We start from the raw sequence: 9,559 nt of genomic DNA, 5'->3' as shown, positions 1-9,559 counted from the left end.
CTCTTCTCCAGTGTCTACTCCCAGGGCTGCAAGAAAGGGTAAGACCTGAACCTCTTGTTCGCCATACTATGCCACTATAAACCCTGTGATGGGAACCAGCAAAGGTCCTTTGCCAAGTACCACTCCTAATGTTGGGAAAAAGAACACCAGGATGCAAGTCCTAGACCATCCAGACAGTAGGCAGTGGTACACTTGAGCACCGCAGAGGACTGAGGTGTCGTAAACATTCAGACATGAGGACTGGATGGCAGTACTCGGGGTCAGGGTATTATGCAGTCTGCAGAATCCAGTGGCTGCAAAGTGTGTCCCTGAGGAGTTAAAGTGGTCTGCGACACCAACAAGAGGGATGTGGGAGAGATAAGAGGTGGGAGTGATCGTTGGCTCAGGGCAGTTAATGAATGGCAAGGTGGGAGAGTCCTAATAGTCCAGTGGGTGAGGCCACAAATGGGGGTTATGAGTTTGATCCTGGAGGGACACACAGCCAGCACCCTCCAGATCAGCCAGGTCTCTGATTGGCAATTAGGGCAGACGAGATTTGTTCCATGGCATTTGCAGGACCAATATGGGTAACCTCTTTAAGTTTCTGGCCACTATTTTACTATTAATCTTCCTTTTAGACATAGAGAAAACAGGCATGATGGATAAGATAGTTGGATGAGAGAGTTGTAAGAAGCTGGATTTGCCTTTGACAGCCTGCTACAGAACAATCTCCCAACTCTATTAGGACAGGCTGTTGGTTAGAGGTAGGATGGGCTGTTGGTTAGAGGTAGGATGGGCTGTTGGTTAGAGGTAGGATGGGCTGTTGGTTAGAGGTAGGATGGGCTGTTGGTTAGAGGTAGGATGGGCTGTTGGTTAGAGGTAGGATGGGCTGTTGGTTAGAGGTAGGGGGTCTCTTGGATGTTAGACATCAGTCTGCAGGAGCTTCCCTGGACAGGTGAAGATAGGAAGAAATAGGGGGGAAGAGTACATTTAGATATAAAAGATTTCCAGATCGTTTGTGCAGTGGCAGAAGTTGCCACCATTAAAACTTGAGCATGCCAGTTTGGGCCACTGAACTGTATTGAGGTCAAGCTGTTTGTGGTTAACAGAGTGAAGCTTTAGTAAAATCTGAGTCTGTGGAGCAAGGGAAGTGTCACAAAAACGGAGTTTCTATAGCTCCAAGTGGGACCTGAGAGGCAAGAGAGAAGTTCAGGAGGGCATAGAGAAGCTGTGAGACTTCCAAGATGAAGCCAAGAGACAGGAGGGACAAGGTCGCAGAGGCCTGGAAGAGTTTAAGGAAACTACAGGATGTAGCAGGCAGCTCCTAAGGGCACTAGACAAGGAAACTGGGAGGGTTTCAATAGAAGGAGAGGAGCAAGTGTTTTAGTTGCCCATGTGGTAGAGGGGTTTGGAATTGGCAGCCATGCCTCCCTATTGGTACATTCTGTCAATGCCACCAATTGGCCTGCCTGCCAGTCTGAGGGAGGAACCTCCTGGGCCTGAGCTAAGCCCCTTCTAGTTGCTGAGCTGTGCATTATACTAGGGCCACAGGGACTGTGGTACCCTGCTCCAGACCCTCCTTAGTCATCATTCAGCCTGAAGCTGCTCAGAAGCATGGCTCTGCCAACAGAGGCAAGATGGAGGGAGGAAGGGTACATATTCCCTTTCCCCATGATCAGCATGGTTATCTTCTAAAGATCAGCCAGAAGCCAACCGGTCCCTGAAGGCCCCATCACAGCTGTGGGAGCAGGCTCTACAAACTATGCTGGACTATCTCCAGGGAGGGGAACAGCTGGACATTCTGGCCTACCTGGCAGCTTTGAAGCTTCCCCATAGACAGAGAGGGACAGATGGTGGACCTCCGTTCATCCCTCTCCCAGCTCCCAAAGGCACTTAGCTGTGCAGAGGCCCACGGATGCAGATGGCCGTGGCAGGAGGTACTCTGCCTGCCTCCGCAGCCTAAGTGGCTGCAGTCCTGGGGAGCCTGAGCCCAAACAAATGGAGGAGTATGATCTGGTTATCTGAAAGGCCTTGTCCCTACTTCCAGGGCTGTAGACTTTTTTTTTTTCTTTTTCAGAGCTGGGGACCGAACCCAGGGCCTTGCGCTTGCTAGGCAAGTGCTCTACCACTGAGCTAAATCCCCAACCCCAAGCTGTAGACTCTTGAGTGAACTCCTGTCGAGTTCTGGCCCTGAGTGGGAATGGGACAGGGTTGGGAGAGTAGACTGAGACCCAAGGGCTTTAGGATGAGCTGGGCCACAGTTGGGGTGGGGGGAGCAAGCAGCCTTATAGAGTCTCTAAGCCTGAGCCAGACTCCTCTAATAGCAGTAAGGTATCACAAGGCATGGTACAATTCTGACGTGGCCCGCATTCTCAGTGGGATAATCTCACCACCACCCCCCACTCACCAGGGAGGTCACAAGGTAAAGTTGGGCTCAGGGCCATGCATGAACCGTCGCAGTGGTTCCGCTAGAGCAATCTGCCCTGGGTGCCCTGGCTATGGTACCTGGACTTTTACCTGCAAGTCTTCTGCAAAGAGGGGATGCTAGAGGCTGGGGTATAGAAAAAGCTGCTACATGGGACCTCAGGTGTCTGTGCTGGCTTGTCTTGGAACTGTAGTTGGCAATGTTGGGTCCTCAGTGGGTCCTTGTCATAGTTTGACTAAATTGTTGGGATGAAACACCATGATCGAAAACAACTTTGGGAGGAAAGGGTTTGTTTGGCTTACAGGTTATGGTCCATCATCAAGGGAAACCAAGGCATGAACCCGGAGGCAGGAACTGAAGCAGAAGCCATGGAGGGTGCTGCTTACTTACTTGATCCAAGGCTCACATGGAGCCAGCTTTCTCATATAGCCCAGACACACCACCTAACTAGGCATGGCACCACTTACAGTGGGCTGGGCCTTTCTACATCAGAAAAAAAAAGTTCCAGATGTTCCCACAAACCAATCCAATGGAGGCAGTTCCTCAGTTGAAGTTCCCTCTTCTCAGTGTGCCAACTTGACAGCCAAGTTCAACCATAGTTGCCATCCTTAGATCTGCACCCATAGATATCCTCGCTCAAGCGAAGGGGCTCTCAACTGACCCCTACCACTGTGGAGCAAAGATATTACACAAAAACAATAGCACCTGTACTGTGAATGTGGTGCTTGCCCACTTCCTGCCTGCCCCTTCCTCCACCAAATACAACAACTGATAGCTGGACATGGTTGCTGGTGGTTAAATGTCAGAGGAACGTTACTGACAGCAGGACACTGTCTTTGAAGTCAAGTCTATTACCCTCACTTGTGCAGAGAAGCCCAGGGGTCAGCAAGGCCAATGGCTACTTAGGTCCCTGAAACAGCCACCCTGGTCGCTTTCCACTGTCTCTCACTGGTGTCATGTGTGGTGTGTGTGTGTGTGTGTGTGTGTGTGTGTGTGTGAGAGAGAGAGAGAGAGAGAGAGAGAGAGAGAGACAGAGACAGAGACAGAGACATACAGAGACAGACAGACAGACAGAGACAGACAGACAGACAAAGAGACCTGGTCTAAAAAATAGGAAAGTAGCTGAGTAGCTGAGGAAGGCACTTGGCACCAACTCCATCCTACACACATGCACACTCATCCACATGCACCTGTATACACATGCATGTGCACACAAAAAGCATTTCAAGACAAGGAGTTGGAGAGGTGGCTCGGGGATTAAGAGCGCCAGCTGCTCTTCCAGAGGACCCAGGTTCAGTACCCAGCATGGTGGCTCACAACTATCTGTAACCTCAGGGATCTATCACATGACTTTTTGGCTTCAATGGGCACTGCACCTATATGATGTATAGATATACATCCAGGCAAACACTCCGCCAGGGACTTCCCAGCATCCTGTTCATGGAAGAAGGCAGCGAAAGGAGGGTATGGAGTGATTGCACGCACACACACACACACACACACACACACACACACACACACACACACACTGGATAGGCCTGATGTTATAATGGCAGGAAAGACATATAAGCAGTGAGAAACAATCCTGGGTCAAAGTCTCTGGGGCTGTGCCTCTCCAGGGTGCACCCACTGCAGCCATGCAAAACTGTGGACAATCTCCAGGAAACTCACTTGCTTGCCATAGCCTTTTCTGGATGGCTTCTGTCAACATGCGTACACAGAAAATAAAAATAAATAAATATTTGAAAAAGAATGTCTGGATGAGCCATAGTGAAGTCAAGTTAATGAATTTATTAAGTGTCTAGACAGATACACAGGAAAAGGACGGTGCATACACCCACATGGGCACAGGCTTCTTAAGAGAACCCTGCTTAGATATGTTTTTTTAAAAGGCTATTCCACGTGCTTCTGAATCTCTTGAGTCATATCTTTCTGAAGATACAATGTACAAGGTTTAAAGACTGAGCCAAGCTTAATATTGAAGTAAAAATTTTAAGTAAAAACATATGCACTGCCTTTCTTGTTTGTCCTAAAGATCCATACACGAGATTGTAAGCATCAAAGTCAGACGTGCTGTGGCTGGAGGCAAGCGCGATTCATCTGTTGTTTTGAGCATCTTTGTCTGTTGGCCTTAGGAAAAGGCACATTATTCTGCAGGCGGTTTGGGCTTGATCAGCTGAGTCCTTGTGTCATGATGCTCAGTCAGCAGAAAAGGTGGGCCAGGTCCCAGCTCAAGGGGCTTCCTCCTTCCTGCATCTTCTCTACTTCTACCCTGCATCAGCTTGAGGAAAGCAGTTAGCCACCCAGACACCCACTGCAGGGTTGAAGGCAGGGTCATGTGGGAGGTCTCCCCCGTGAGGGTCCCTGGGGTCCCGAGCTGCCCTGAGACTTTTCACTAAGTATGCATTTCGTGGACCCTTGTGAGACAAGGCGCAGTCTTCAGATGAAGGTACGGCGTGCCTAGGGCATGATGTTGCTGAATTTAACTGTGCTCTTCCAATGTTTATCTGACCCAAAGAGTTCAAAGAAGGCCTTGGGTGGACCAGATGTCACCCTACTGGCACTATGCTCAGGGTCTTGCCTGTTCTCTTAACCGTGTTTCCTACCCTCCATCTTACCCCAACCCACCCCCAAGCTGTCGGTGGTATGAAGGCCATCGAAAGTACAAAGTGCTAGTTAATATTGTCAAATTAAGAAGACCCGGAATACCATAAAGACAAACCTCTAAGCATGTCTGTAAGAAACTTTCTAGATTAGGTTAATTATGTAGAAAGACTCTCACTGAATGTGAGTAGCTGGTGTCCTAGACTGAATAGAAAGGAGAAAGTTGGGGCTGGAGAGATGGCCCAGTAGTTAAGAATATCGACTGTTCTTCCAGAGGACCCTGGTTCAAGTCCCACTACCCAAAGGGCAGCCCACAACTGTTACTCTTGTTCCATGGGATCCAAAGTCCTCTTCTGGCCTCCTCAGGCACAGCATGCTCACATAGTACTCGGCGTACATGAGGGAAGACGCCCGTGCATATAAAGAATGGTTTTGTCTGAGCTGTGTGACCACACATGTTTTGTTCTTATCTCCCCAGGGAGGATTCACGCCCCAGCAGACTGGACCCATCTCAGTCCTTACAGGAAACAGAATCTGTAATCTAAAATGGCTCCGTGGAGATAACATGAAAGGACTTTCTATAGATGTCGGAGCAGCGCCTGGGGAAGAAGCCAGCAGCTCCCGTGTCATAACCATGCTATCAGTGGCTAGAGAGCTGGGTCCTCCGAGTCGCAAGGGGTCACCTTAAGACTATTAGGAGGGCAGTGAGAGTCACTCCTTTCCCATAGACACCCCCTCACATGGTCACTCATGTCCCAAACAGCTTCCCAATAAGACCCAAACTGAGGAGGCTGTGTCTCTAGCTCCAGGTTGGTCACAGTAGGTATGCAGTGAGGCTGACTGTGTAAGAGGTGCACAGCACCCTAATACCACCAGCAGCACCAGATACCATGGACTGAAGGGCGATGCCATAGGCCCTGCAGAGCCTCCCGCCTGCCTAGCACAGCCAGGTGTGACAGAGTTGCCTCTGCCTGAGGACACCTGGTGTGAGAGTCCATTCTGACGTCATATTGATAGTTTACCTGGAAACATGGTCTTTATGAGGGATTATGTAGAGCAGGCTGGACTGTGGGTGAACTGACTTGGTTGTGTTACTAGACACGGAAATCCCCAGCCTGGAAGTGGGGGGCACCCTTCCCTGGGTTTTGGATCCTGAACTTTGCAAGACTGAGAAAGATACCAGAGCACACAGTCCCATCCCTCTGCCCTTGGTGTATGCAGTGTGACCAGCTGCTTCAAGTTCCAGCCTCCTCCACTTTCAGCAACAATGGACTGTAACCTAGAACTACGTGCCAGACCAATGTTTCCTTTTCTAAGTTGCATTTTGTCAGGGTGTTATCTCCCAACAGCAGAAACTAGACCACCCAGGGCATAACAACAGTGTTGGAGGAGCAAGCTGGGGCCTGGGATGGGATGGGGCTCAGGTCCAGTCCTCAGCTTCTAGCACAGATCCCTTCTTGGAAGCTCCGACCTTGGACATTTATCAAGGACAGGCTCTCTCCCAGCCTTGATCCCTCTGCAAATGCCAAACATGAGCTGTGCACTCCTTACCTCCCTCCACCCACCCAGACCACTCACCCCATTCAAGGCAGGCTGACCACCCAAGGGCATGGACAGGCAAGCTGGGAGGTGATTCCTTGTATCCCTGATATCTCCACCAAGAAGCCTCTGAAACCTCCAGCCTCCCAGTCAGGATGGTGAGATCTGGCAAATAGTATTAGGGTGACATCTACTGGTCAGCTCTAAAGATGAGGGATTCCAGCCGAAATTGGCAACTGGATTTATAATCTAGGTTTCTCAAGGAGCAGAGGTCTGGGGACTAAACTCTTAGGTCCTGGTTCCTCTCCTAGAAGCCCTGAATGATGACCTGGGCCAGGGTGTTTCTACAAGCCCATGGGAGATCTGATGCTGCATGTCTGAAAGTTGCAGTAGCACAGGGATACGCGGATATGCGAGTATTTACGGGGAAAACAGCACCAGGCATGGATCAGAACACCCAGAGTTCAGCAAGGGAGCACATAGATAGGGTTCTGCTGCTGGGATGTGCCTCTGGGACATGGGGTTCAGTGGGAAGGATGGCTGGTGTGTGGTGCTGGTGGCTTTCCCCCAGGGGTGACATCATGGCTACCTAAGTCAGACAGTTCCCACCTGAGGTTTTAGGGGTTTTGGTCCTGAGCTCCATAAAATGAGGAAGTTTAGAGCCCAACTATGGACTCTGGGGTCCTGAAGCCCGGCAGAACTACTGTGGGGTGGGACCTCTCAAGGGCGGCTCTCACTGGCTGCAGTCCCCTTGTGGTTTACAGACATAGCTTGTGAAGGAGCTAACAGCAAGCGGCTTCCCAACATGCACTATCAAGGTTAAAGGGACCTCTGTGAAGGTCAAAAGGGCATGTGGTTGTCAAGATTACGGGACACCTGCCTATCAAGGTTGAGGAGTACTTAGCCGTCAAGGTTAAAGGGCGTCTGATGAGCACACATTGTTAGTCAGTAAGAAGCTGCTTCGGTTGTTTGGTTGTTGCTCAGTCCAGGAATTCCTTCAATCCCATGGCACATATAGAACAGTGGCCACCATCTCTTCACACATGCCTGATTATCCAAGCCAACAGACTGGCTGGCTTCTGAGTCTGACCCAGTAGCCTCACACGGCATCACCTACCGTCCAGGACTGTAGTGGTGTCGAGTCTCTGCCTGGGGTTCATGACACAGCACAGGGGCCTTAGGCAGACTCAGCCATGCACTGTGTCCTTGGCACCTAATTTAGAGATGTTCCCCTGTCTCAATAAACACCTTGTGCTCCCTGCTGTCAGATCCCATGGCGGATCACTTCCCTGAAAGAGCCCCAGGGACGCAGAGAATGAAAGGGAAGCAGTTTATTATTTTAATCTTGCAGAGTTGGGTGTCAGCTTAGAGAAAAGGCAAAAACAGATGGGACTTGGCTACTGGCACAAAATGCATGGTTTTAAAATCCTAATTACACTTCTCTGCTCCTGAATCCCTTGCTGGCTGAGTTTTTCACAGAGACACGATCTTCCCAGTATCAAGTGCTGCCCCTTCCCCAGAGTTCAACCCTGTTAGCTCAGGACACAAGATTCCCTCCTTTTTGATCTGTGGACTCTTGTCACCTACAGACAGCCTGTGAGTTTTCACACTTAGGATGCACAGAGAACCTAAACGAGTAGCTGCCGGCTAGAGAGGACAGGGCCTTATGCCTGGTGATTATCTGTGAATCTCTGGTAAGCTCTAAACGCACCTCAAATGGAAACTGGACCAAATTATTCTTTTCTTACAGTCTGGGGTTGTCTCCCTCCCTTACTGTGTGTCAATCTACATTTTCTGTTCTCAGTCACCAGTGCTCCCACTTACTTACTTGCAGATCTCAAGTCCTTGTGGGGGCCTTCATAGCCTTGATCCTGTCTACCTTGGCTGCAGTTCCAGCATCTATAGTCAGATCTAATGAAATGGGCCTCACAGCAACCCCAGGAAGACCACATTCCCTGAAAGATTAAGACCCCTTGCACAGGATGATGGCGTGTTAGCACCCTCCCAGCCCTTGTGCCATCTAACTTCCCTCCTTCCTGTCTTCTTGGGGTAGGAGTGGGGCTTTTGTGACTTGTGTCTATTAACTGTGATAAAAAAAACCCATGTCCCCTGATTGACAGGTTGTCTTAGAGTTTTATTACTGTGAAGAGGCACCACGATTAAAGCAACTCTTATAAAGGCAAGCATTTAGTTGGGGTTGGCTTACAATTTCAAAGGTTTAGTCCATTGCCATCATGGCTGGAAGTATGGCAGCATGCAGGCAGACATGGTGTTAGAGAAGGAGCTAAGAGTTCTACATCTTGATCCACAGGAGGCCAGGAGACTGTCTTCTGCAGGAAGCCAGGAGGAAGGTATCATTTGTACTGGAGCAAGCCTGAGCATAGGAGGAGCCATCAAAGCCCACTCCCACAGTGACACACTTCCTCCAATAAGGCCACACCTACTACAAGGCCACACCTCCTGATATTGCCACTCCCATGGGCCAATCATTCAAACACATGAATCTATGGGAGCCAAACCTATTCAAACTACCACAGAAACCAAGTCCCCAAATCTATATATTAATGCTATTTGGAAGCTTTGGAAGGGAACTGGAGTTAAATGGTTATAAGGGTGGGGTCCCCTTGATGGCATTTGTGGCTTTATAATGAGAGAAGAGGAACACACACACACACACACACACACACACACACACACACACACACACACACACACCAGCCTAACAGGAAGCCATCAAGGAGAACTCTTAATCGTGACAGGGATGCTGAAGTGCAGCTCTTCACAGATGCCAGCTTCTGGCAGGGGGTGCAGGTAGAGAAGGACTCTATTGTCTTTAATGGGACAGCCACTGGGATGTTGACCATGCTCCGGTGAGTGTATGGGCACCCCACGTTTTTCTTTCTTCTTTTTTTGGGGGTAGGGAAGTCACAAAGGTAGAGGGAGGTTGGACATGAGAGGACTAGGAAGTGAGTATGACTGAAGTGCACGATGTGAAATTCCCAAATAATCAAT

The sequence above is a fragment of the Rattus norvegicus genome, chromosome 1, assembly GCF_036323735.1.
Source record: "Rattus norvegicus strain BN/NHsdMcwi chromosome 1, GRCr8, whole genome shotgun sequence".
Classification (NCBI taxonomy): Eukaryota; Metazoa; Chordata; class Mammalia; order Rodentia; family Muridae; genus Rattus; species Rattus norvegicus.
Note: the sequence above shows the minus strand (reverse complement) of the source record.